Below are 10,984 nucleotides of genomic sequence, written 5' to 3' on the forward strand. Positions count from 1 at the left end.
AAGTCCGCTTTGTTCATTAGCCCATTGGGTGATGACAGGAGTGGCTGGGTGAAAAGGCTCGCTGGTATCCACAGTATGGATTATCCTATCCACTTGATTATTAGAATCTTCTGCTGAGATTGCCCTTTGTAAACATTCACAGAAGACCCAATATCCTCATGGATTTGTTTATTTTTGCTCATTCAGAGAGATCTATCTACATACCCTCTCAAATTTCCTTTTCACCAATTTTCCAATCGTGTTTCTTCCAAGTCCCTGACCATCCAGCTAAACCTTGGCCACAGCCCATGAATTGGTACATAATTTCGCATCTGGCCATTTCTCCTTCCAAGCGAAGTGAACAACAGGTGCACTGCTCAGAGGTCTGCCCACTGGGAGAATTTCCCTTCACCACTGTCCTTCAGGGATGTCCCTAAAAGGGGCTGTAGTACTATAGCTGTTCGCTTTTGGGTGGTGCCTGCATATTATGCAGAATAATCTGTAAGCCAGGCCTGAGTTTTTTCTTCTTTCATTTCCTGATAGGATGCTGTTTTGCAAGCCCAACTTCCATGGGTTTGTGGGTCACATAACACCCAGTTCACAATAGACAGCTCAGGCCATAAAGTAATTTGGTGGTCCATTGTTAAGCACTCAGTCTCTAGTAAGGCCCAGTAGCAAGCCAAGAGATGTTTTGAAAAAGAGTCGTTATCTGTGGAGAATGCCAAGGCTTTGCTCCAAAACCCTAAGGGCCTGCGCTGCGATTCCCCTTCTAGGGGAAATCTTCAAACAGCACCCCTGTCTGACATGCTACTTCCAGCACCCTACTAGATCAAGTGGTGCAAGTGGCGAGCAGCTTGCATAGCAGCCTGACATGTTGCAGAGCCTTCTCCTGCTCTGGGTCCCATTCAAAACTAGCAGCTTTGGGATGCCTGGGTGGCTCAGGGGCTAAGCGTCTGCTTTCAAATCGGGGCGTGATCCTGGAGTCCCAGGATCGAGTCCCACATCGGGCTCCCTGCATGGAGCCTGCTTCTCCCTCTGCCTGTGACTCTGCCTCTCTCTCCCTGTCTCTCTCTCTCTCTGTGTCTCTCATAAATAAATAAAATCTTAAAAAAAAACTAGCAGTTGTAAATGGCCCAGAATAACAGAACCAAATGAGGACTATGTTGCCTCCAACATCCAAAGTGGCTCAGTAAGGTGTTGTGCTTCTTTTTGGTTATAAAAGGGGCTAGATCCAGAGTTATCCTTTACCTGAGAAGGGATATCTTGACATACCCCACACCACTAGATCTCTGGAAATTTCACTGAGCTAGAAGGCCTCAGAACTGTGGTCAGATTTATTTAGCACCCCAGACATACAAATGTCTTACCAATAAGTCTAGAGTGGTTGCTACTTCTTGCTCACTAGATCCAATCAGTATAATGTCATCAATGTAACGGACAAGTGTGGTATCTTGTGGAAGGGAAGGGTGTTAAGCAGAACATTATGCACTTGTTACCAGTGTCAGGGGAAGGCTCCAACTACATGGAGGAGAGCAAAGATCATCACAATGCCGGTCACCAGAAATAGAAGGTCAAACACTTCTGCCCACAGCATCTGGATGTCAGAGTTACCAAGGAAAATACAGTGCAGTCAAGCACTCGATGAAGCAATGCTTTCTCTGCATAGAGAAGAGATAGAACAGGATCAACTTCAATCATGGACATTGGTCCCCCATGGCCAGCAGGTGCTTCCTGGAAGCCAATAGACAGGGCAGTTGATCAACATGCACCCCTCTTGTACCACAGTAGAAGGATCTCTCCCCCTTACCCGTGGAGTCTGACATAGCCGGGGGCATGTCTGAGGGCTACTGTTGCTCACGTTTAAGCAGAACAAAGGAGCACCCATTGAGCCTGAAACAAGCAAAGATATTCCCACACAAAGTAGTAAATCCAGCACAGGCTGTGTGGGCACTTTATCTCTTGGTAAGAAAGTTTTCTAGGGGACACCTGAGTGGCTCAGTGAGTGAAGCATCTGCCTTTGGCTCAGGTCATGATACCAGGGTCCTGAGATTGAGCCCAGCATTGGGGTCTCTGCTCACTGGGGAGCTGCTTCGCCTTCTCTCTCTGCCTGCTGCTCCCCCTATACTTGTGCTCTTTCGCTTTCTCTGCCACATAAATAAAATCTTAAAAAAATAAAAAGTGTTCCAGGCCCACAGTCCATTCTTACGTAGCTGAGCAGAGGTGGAAAGACTACAGGTGTCAGATTGTCTTTCTCGACAAAAGATGATCAAGATTCTTGTGAACTAAATTATGACATAGGGCTGGAAAGTTGATACACCCTGGAGGTAAGAGAGTGAAGGTGTATTGCTGGCCTTGCCAGCTGAAAGCAACTGGTAGTCCTTATTGCCAGGGATGGAGAAAAACGCATTTGCTGGATCAGCAGATGTATACCAGGTACCAGAGGACATGTTAATTTGTTCAAGCAATGAAACCACATCTGGTACAACAGCTGCACTTGGAGTGGCCACCTGGTAAAGTTTATAATAATCCACTGTCATTCTCCAGGACCCATCTGTCTTCTGCACAGACCAAAAGTTGAGTAGGAACATGGTAGGAATCACCACCCCTGCTTCTTTCAAATCCTGGATGGCAGTAATTTCTGCAATCCCTCCAGGAGTGTGGTATTGCTTTTATTTTACTATTTTCCTAAGAAAAGGTAGTTCTAGTCACTTCCACTTGGTCTTTCCCTATAATCCATAGGTCAGAGAACCAACGTGGGGATGCTGGCAGCTGCTGAGTGCATCTATTCCAGTTACATATCCAGAGCTGGGAAGTGAACCAAAGATGGGTTTAAGGACTCATTGTCCCACTGCGAGATGGACTTGAGCTAAAACTCCATGGTCACCTGACCTTCATAAGCCCCTACTCTGACTGGTGGCCTGCAGTGACATTTGGGTCTTCTGGAATTTGTGTCTGTTCACAGCCAATGTCCAGTAGTCCCCCAAAAGTCTGATGATTTCTGTTCCACCAGTGTACAGTTAACCCTGATAAAAGGCCATTGTTTTTTTTGGAGGGGGGGACGGGGTGAGGGGCTAGGAGAAAGATTAATAGTATGAATCTTTGGCAATGTACTGGGATCCTCAAGAGGATCCAACCTCCCCTTCATTCAGGGGGTGCTGGTCTATAAACTGGCTCAAGTCTGGAAACCCTGTTTTTATGATTCAGGGTAGAATCTTGTTCACTTGACCTAGAACTTTTCTGTTTGTCTAGATCAAGTGAGAATTTAGTAGGCTTCTTATCTATCTCATTTCTATCTCACCATGATCAACTAGCCAATGTCGTAAGTCTTTGTAAGTCACACTGTTGTGGGTTTTTTATTTTTTTAAGTTTGTTTATTTATTTATTTAATCACTATACCCAACACAGGGCTCAAACTCACCACCCTGAGATCAAGAGTCACATGCTCTTCTGACTGAGCTCACGAGGTGCCCCACATCAGACTATTCTAATTTCTGCTTTGACTCTGCTGTCCATTATGGTAACTACTCCCACCTTGCCTTTCGTGGTTGAGTCTACCACCTGGGATCCAATTACTTCCATTGCATTCAGTTTTACCAATTCAGTGACTGCAGTTCCCACTGCATATAGAGAAGAGCAATAACAAAGTTCTATAAAGATGCTGAAGCTCCCCTCATACCACCCGCCCCCCAGTCATGTTGTCTGAATCCTCCTCCCAGTGTGTGTGAGTAGATCTTATGACAAATCCACTCTAACATTCCAGTTCCCCTAATCCTTTGAACCTCTTTCTCCACATGAAACCAAGTCAGGTCTGGCATTTCCAGCTTGCTCAATGTGGGTCACCTTTTGGTCCATGTTTCGGCCAACCAATCAAACTGTTAAAGTCCTTTCTAACCCCCCAGGATGCAATATTAATTGTAGAATCTGTGCTTAATGAGTTCATATCAATAAATTCAGCTAGATTCAACTTTATATTTCTTCCATCATTACCCACACCATTAATATTCTCTTTTTTTACACATATTCTCTAAATTTCTGTCAATATAAATTAGAATACTCAAATAGTTCTTTTTTAAATATTGTATTTATCTATTTTTAAAAATTGTATTTATTTATTCATGAGAAACACAGAGAGAGAGAGAGAGGCAGAGACACAGGCAGAGGGAGAAGCAAGCTCCATACAGGGAGCCCAACGTGGGACTCGATCCCCGGTCTCCAGGTCACACCCTAGGCCGAAGGCAGCGCTAAACCATTGAGCCACCCTGGCTGCCCTAGAATACTCAAATAGTTCTTTTGGAGTGTAGTACACCTCCTCACAGTTCACGTTTTGCACTTCACCTTTAAGGGTCTGCTGGGACTTGAGTCTAGTTATAAGTCTAAAACAAAGATGGGGGCACCTGGGTGGCTCAGTGGTTAAACACCTGCCTTTGGCTCAGGTTGAGATCCTGGGGTCCTGGAATCAAGTCCCGCATCAGACTTCTTGCAGGGAGCCTGCTTCTCTCTTCCTATGTCTCTGCCTCTCTCCGCATCTCTTACGAATAAATAAATAAAATCTTAAAAAATAATAATAAAGCAAAGAGGGGTGGTGGGTGTGGGTCCCGAGGAGAATAGGCCTTGTCTTGCATGGCAACTGCCTCGGGGAAGGCTAATACTGTTTACTCAGGCAATGCAAAATTAATTCCCTTAGAGGGAAGTAGAGGGATGGGGGATTAGGGGGTGGGTAGGAAGCCAATACCACAGGGAGTAGAGAGGTCTTTTCTTTTCTTTTTTAAAGATTATGCTTCTTATAAGTGGTTGATTAGGAACATCCAGTAGTAGTATTTTGCACGCCTCTATTGCCAGATCATGCCATGGACAATCAGTGCTCTCTTTATCACTGGAAATAGAATCATTAATGTCTTTATATCTAATTAGATTAGAGAGTCAACTACAGAAACCCCTGAACCAATTCAGAAAACTCATCTTTAAAGTTCTGCCTATCTAGAACCACTCCTAGTACCAACTAAACCTGTAGTAGTCAGGGTTCTCCAGAGAAACAGAACAAATAAAAGATGGGTAAGATAGATAAATGGATGATAGATAGATAGATAGATAGATAGATAGATAGATCTATTATAAGAAATTGACTCCTGTGTTTATGGGGACTGAGAAGTCCCAAGATCTGTAGTCAACAAACTGTGGTTTGGTATTGCCTTTTATTGAAGCAAATATGAATAAAATCAACAAGCTTGTATTACTTGTATGTTACTTCTATTCTACTGTCAGTGGACCTTTAGATAGTTTCCAGTTTGAAATTCAAGTTTCGAATAATGAGACTGTGAATATTCTTATACGTGTTCTTTGGGGGCACATGTGCATGTATTTCTATGGGTATATACAAGTACCGGTTCACAGATTATGCAAATATCAAACTTTATCAGAATAGACTGAGCTATTTTCCAAAGTGGTTGTGTCAGTTTATACACCCACCAGCAGCGTATGAGAGTTCTCGTTGTTTCACATCCTCCCCACACTTGATATTTTCAACCTTTTTAATTTGAGTGTTTCTGGTGGGTGTGTATTTTCTTAATGATTAATGAAGTCAAACACCCTTTCCAATGTTTATTTGCCATTTGGGCAGCCTATTTTGTGATGCATCCATTCAAATTTCTTGCTCATTTTTATATTAGGTTTTATGTCTTTGTCTTATTGATTTGTAATATTGTATTTTATATGCTGGAAGTAGGTCCTTTATCAGTCTGTGGGTTCCAAATTTGTTCTACTTTGTGGATTAACTTCACTTTCTTTTCCTTTTTTATTCAAATATAGTTAACTCACAGTGTTATATTAGGTTCAGGTGTATAATATTGTGATTCAAGAATTTTATACATTTCTCAGTGCACTTTCTTCTCTTTTTTACCATATTTAATTCACATACCATATTATTAATCCTTTTCCTTTTCACATTTTAATTATGTTTTGCTTGGTTTTTAAATTATTTTTTAAAGGTTTTATTTATTTATTCATGAGAGACACACAGAGAGAGAGGCAGAGACCGAGGCAGAGGGGGAAGCAGGCTCCATGCAGGGAGCCCAACGTGGGACTCGATCCCGGGTCTCTAGGATCACACCCTGGACCGAAGGCAGGCGCTAATCTGCTGAGCCACCTGGGCTGCCCTGTTTTGCTTGTTTTTAACCAAGAGAATGTTTTAAAAATTTAATGTAAGCAAATGCATCAGTCTTTTTCTATAAGCTTAACTTTTCCTTTTGTATACTGTTTAAGATGGCTTTCCTGGGGTGCTTGGATGGTTCAGATGGTTAAGCATCTGCCTTCTGCTTGGGTCATGATCCAATGGGCACCCGGGATCAAGCCCAGGATTGAGCCTGGATTGGGATCAAGCCAGCTATAGCTTCTACCTGAGATCAAGCCCTGCTCAGCGGGGAGTCTGCTTCTCCCTCTCTTCTGCCCCTCTCCCTGTTTGTGCGCTTTCTCTCTCTCTCTCACTCTCGCTCTTGCTCTCTCGCTCACTCTCTCATGTAAATAAATAAAACCCTAAAAAAAAGATGTCTTTCCCTATCTTAAGATTGTCAAGATAGTTTCCTGCCTTATTTTCTAGAGGCTTTATTGTTCTGCCTTTTACATTAATGTCTATAATTCACCTGGAGTTGATTTTTGTATATTGTAATTTTCTATATGCCTTGGGGATAGTTCCTCACTACTCTGCACTGTCTCCTTTGTCATAAATCAAATGTCCATATACATGTGGGTTTGTGTTTCAGTTATTTATTCTATTTTGTTGGCCTGTTTATTTCTGTACCAATACTGCATTGTCTTAATCTTACAGTCTTGTTATAAGTCTTTGTATATGTTAGACCAAGAACTCACATCTTCTTCTTCTTCTTGAAGAGTGTCTTGGTTATTCGTGGCCCTTTGCGTCTCTATATAAATTTATAAATCAGCTTGTCAGTTTCCATTTAAAAACTCTGTTGGGATTTTATGGGGGATTGCAGTGAATCTCTAGATAAGTATCTAGATAATAAAGATAATTTCCATCTTTATAATATTGAATCTTCCAATTCATGGACATGATATATCCCTTTATTTCTTTAGGTCTTTTTAAATTTCTTTTTTTTTAAATTTCTTTTAATATTATTATATGGGTTTCCTGTTAGAGGTCATGAACACATTTTGTTAGAGTTATTCTTAGGTATTTGATATTACTAATTCAAATGTAAATGATATCATTTATAACTTCTTCTGTTTGTTGCTGACATATTGACATATATGAAACATTAATTTTTGGAAATTGATCTTGTATTCAGCAATATTGCTAAACCAACCTCTTAATTCTTATCAGTTATTTGTAGGTTTCCCTAGATTTCCTAGATCACAATTATATTATTTGTGAATAATGACAAGTTTATTTCTTATTTTCTTCAAATATTTTATTCCTTTTTCTTGCCTTCCTGCATTGGTTAAGACCCCCAGGACAACATCAAGCAAAATTGAATAGAAAAATGGTAGGGGGCATTTTGTTGTAGATTTCCAAGGGAAAACTTCCAACATTTCAGTGCTAAGTGTGTGATGTTTGGTCATGGGATTTTGAAATTATTCTGTATCAAATAAAGAAACTTTTCATTTATTCCTTACTTTATTAGATTTGACTGTTTTATTTTTTTTAAGATTTTATTTATTTATTTATGAGAGACACACACAGAGAGGGTCAGAGATATAGGCAGAGGGAGAGGCAGGCTCCCTGAAAAGGATCCCGATGTGGGACTTGATCCCAGGACCCCAGGATCACTCCCTGAGCTGCAGGCAGATGTTCAACCACTGAGCCAGGTGCCCCAGATTTGACTGTTTTATTTTATTTATTTTATTTTTATTTATTTATGATAGTCACAGAGAGAGAGAGAGAGGCAGAGACATAGGCAGAGGGAGAAGCAGGCTCCATGCACCGGGAGCCCGATGTGGGATTCGATCCGGGGTCTCCAGAATCGCGCCCTGGGCCAAAGGCAGGTGCCAAACCGCTGTGCCACCCAGGGATCCCCAATTTGACTGTTTTAAATCATGAATGGATGTTGAATTTTACCACACTTTTTCTGCATCTATTGCTCTACATAAATTAAGTGTCTATATATGTGGACATGATTATTTCATTTTTTTTTAAAGATTTGTTTATTTATTCATTAGAGACACACAGAGAGAGGCAGAGACACAGGCAGAGGGAGAAGCAGGCTCCACGCAGGGAGTCCGATGTGGGACTCGATCCTGGGACTTCAGGATCACACCCTGGGCTGAAGGCGGCGCCAAACCGCTGAGCCACTGGGGCTGCCCTATTTCATTTTTCTCAATGTTTGGTTCATACAGTGAATTACACTGATTTTCAAATATTAAAATAACTTCATTTTTGACTGAGGTGAACATAATCATGAATATTATTTTTTTATAAATGGCTAGCATAAATGTTTAAACTATAAATAAATAGAAGACTCTGCTTATAGGACATTCCATCTATGATCATGAGTCTAATTTCCCTTTCTTAAGATGTCTTTATCAGTTTTGATATCAAAGCCATGCTTGCCTTATAAGAGGAATTGGGGAGAGTAGCCTTTCTCTCTATTATTTGGAAGAATTTGTGTTCAATTGGCATTTTTCCCTTAAATATTTGGTGGAATTCACTGGTGCCACTTGAGGGGCTGGTATTTGATTTGTGGGAATTTTAAAAATAAGAGCTTTATTATTGAGATGTAGTTCACATACAGAACAATTCACCCACTTAGAATTTGCGATTTAGTGGTTTTTAGCACGTTCACAGAGTTGTGCAGTCATCACCACAATCAATTTTGGAACAGTTTCACCACCTCTAAAAGAACCCCAAACCATTAGCAGCCACTCCCCTTTTGTGGGAATGCTTTAAATTATGGATTCAGGGGTGTCTGGATGGCTCAGTGGTTGAGCGTCTGCCTTTGGCTCACGACATGATCCCAGGTCGAGTCCCACATCGGGCTCCCCTGTCTTTCCCTCTCCCTATGTCTCTGCCTCTCTCTCTGTGTCTCTCATGAATAAATAAATAAAATATTTTTTTTAAGTTTTTTTATTTATTTATGATAGTCACAGAGAGAGAGAGAGAGAGAGGCAGAGACACAGGCAGAGGGAGAAGCAGGCTCCATGCACCGGGAGCCCGACGTGGGATTCGATCCCGGGTTTCCAGGATCGCACCCTGGGCCAAAGGCAGGCGCCAAACCGCTGCGCCACCCAGGGATCCCAAATAAAATATTTTTAAAAAGTAAATTGCGGATTCAATTAAGAGTTTTCTGCTTCCTTCATGGTCAAACCCACTGCCTACATTTCAGAATTAGCTCTTCCCTGAGACTCCTGCTCTGGGATGAGTGAGGAACCAACTCTCCGTGGCACTGTGCTGGGCACAGAGATGCAGAAAGGCAATGAGTGAATAAGGCGATGAACTCAGGCTCTCTAGAACCCTGAGTGACAGCATCAGGTTAGAGCTGAGCCTCAAGACAAGTTTAAACTCTGAATTTGCATCTTTGTCAAGCGGGAGTAATAATCTCTTTTTTTCAGGATCGAGGTGGGACAAATGAGAGAATGTGTATCAAAGCACTTTGAAAATTGTCAAGTATTAAAGTTTATTATTGAAGGGCTGCCCGTTGAGCTAGAGAGATGAGAGACACAAATGATAAATATACGTGCACAACAATAACCATATTTTTGGGTACTCGCTATGTGCTGAGCACTATTTCCAGTGTTGTATCACCTCCTTGGATTCTTGCAATAACCCTGTGAAGTAAGTGTTGCTATTATTTTAATTTTACATTTGCAGATGAGAAATATGATGCTTAGGAGGTTAAGTAAGTCAAGTTCACCACTACAATGGACACTCCCCCCCCCCACACCTTGTGGGAAGGGGTTGGTCAGTTTGGACTGACCAGTAGCCCTGGAGGGGACTGCATTTATGGCCTGTCAAGGAAGCTCCCTCTCTTCACAAGCTACAAGTTATTCTAATAACCCTCCTTGTCAAGCAATCCTTCCCCCACCCTAATGTCTCTCCCTGTGGCCACCGTTCCTGTGAACGTTATCTCTTTGGCCTTCCTATGCACCCCCCACCCCCCACCCCAATCCGGATTCTTCTCGTAGTTTCACAAATCAGCTCTGGGATGGACGCAGAAGCTCCTGTTGCCATGGTGATGTGGGGAGGCTGGTACACCACACGCCAAGTGTAGGCAGGCGATGCAGAGAATTGGCTCAGGATCCTGTCGGCAGTAGCCAGGCTCGGGGAGAAGGGCTGGATCCTGGAGAAAGCCGAGTGACTGGAGTGACTGGACCTCCCATGAGCTCTAGAAGAACCTGCACCCCCACCGCGCCCCCGCCCTTCCTAAACTCCTAATTTGGGAGAAGATAGGACCTTTGGGAAGGGAAGCGGTGTGGGCTCCAAAGCAGAAGCTACTGCCCGTATTCCATGGAAAATAAAGCCTGGTCTTGCTGGGAAAGACTGCCCAGTGGGGGGCACCCCCTGCCCTAGCCCCCCTGCTTTACCTGGCTCCCCTCTTTCCTGCTCTGACCTCATTCTTTGAGCCCGCGCTGACTGCCAGCAGGGGGCAGAGTCTCCCCAATTCAAAGCTTCTGCAGGACTCCTGCCTCTGCTCGGCCACCCCTGCTCTCACCAGGATTATTTTCAGCTGACAGGCTGCAAAGGCGCAGTAGGTGGATCTCAGGACTGGAGATGGGTTCCGGCAGGGGATGTGAGCCACGGGGACTTTGGTCTAAACCGTGGGCCTCACTGGGGGAGGAGTGTTTAAGGCCACAGAGTTAGGGGGCTGAACTGGCAAAGGTTTCTGCTGAGGTTGTACCTGATCCGTTGAAAATATTAAAGACCCCCTAACCCTGAGGTGGAGCCAAAGTCGCCCATTCAATAACTGTTCGTTGAGTACCAACGACTATATTCATGGATGGATGAATTCAATCAAAGGCAAGTGTTTACTGACGCCTACACTGTGGTTCTTAACCTTTG

Source organism: Canis lupus, chromosome 25 (assembly GCF_048164855.1).
Source record: "Canis lupus baileyi chromosome 25, mCanLup2.hap1, whole genome shotgun sequence".
Lineage (NCBI taxonomy): Eukaryota > Metazoa > Chordata > Mammalia > Carnivora > Canidae > Canis > Canis lupus.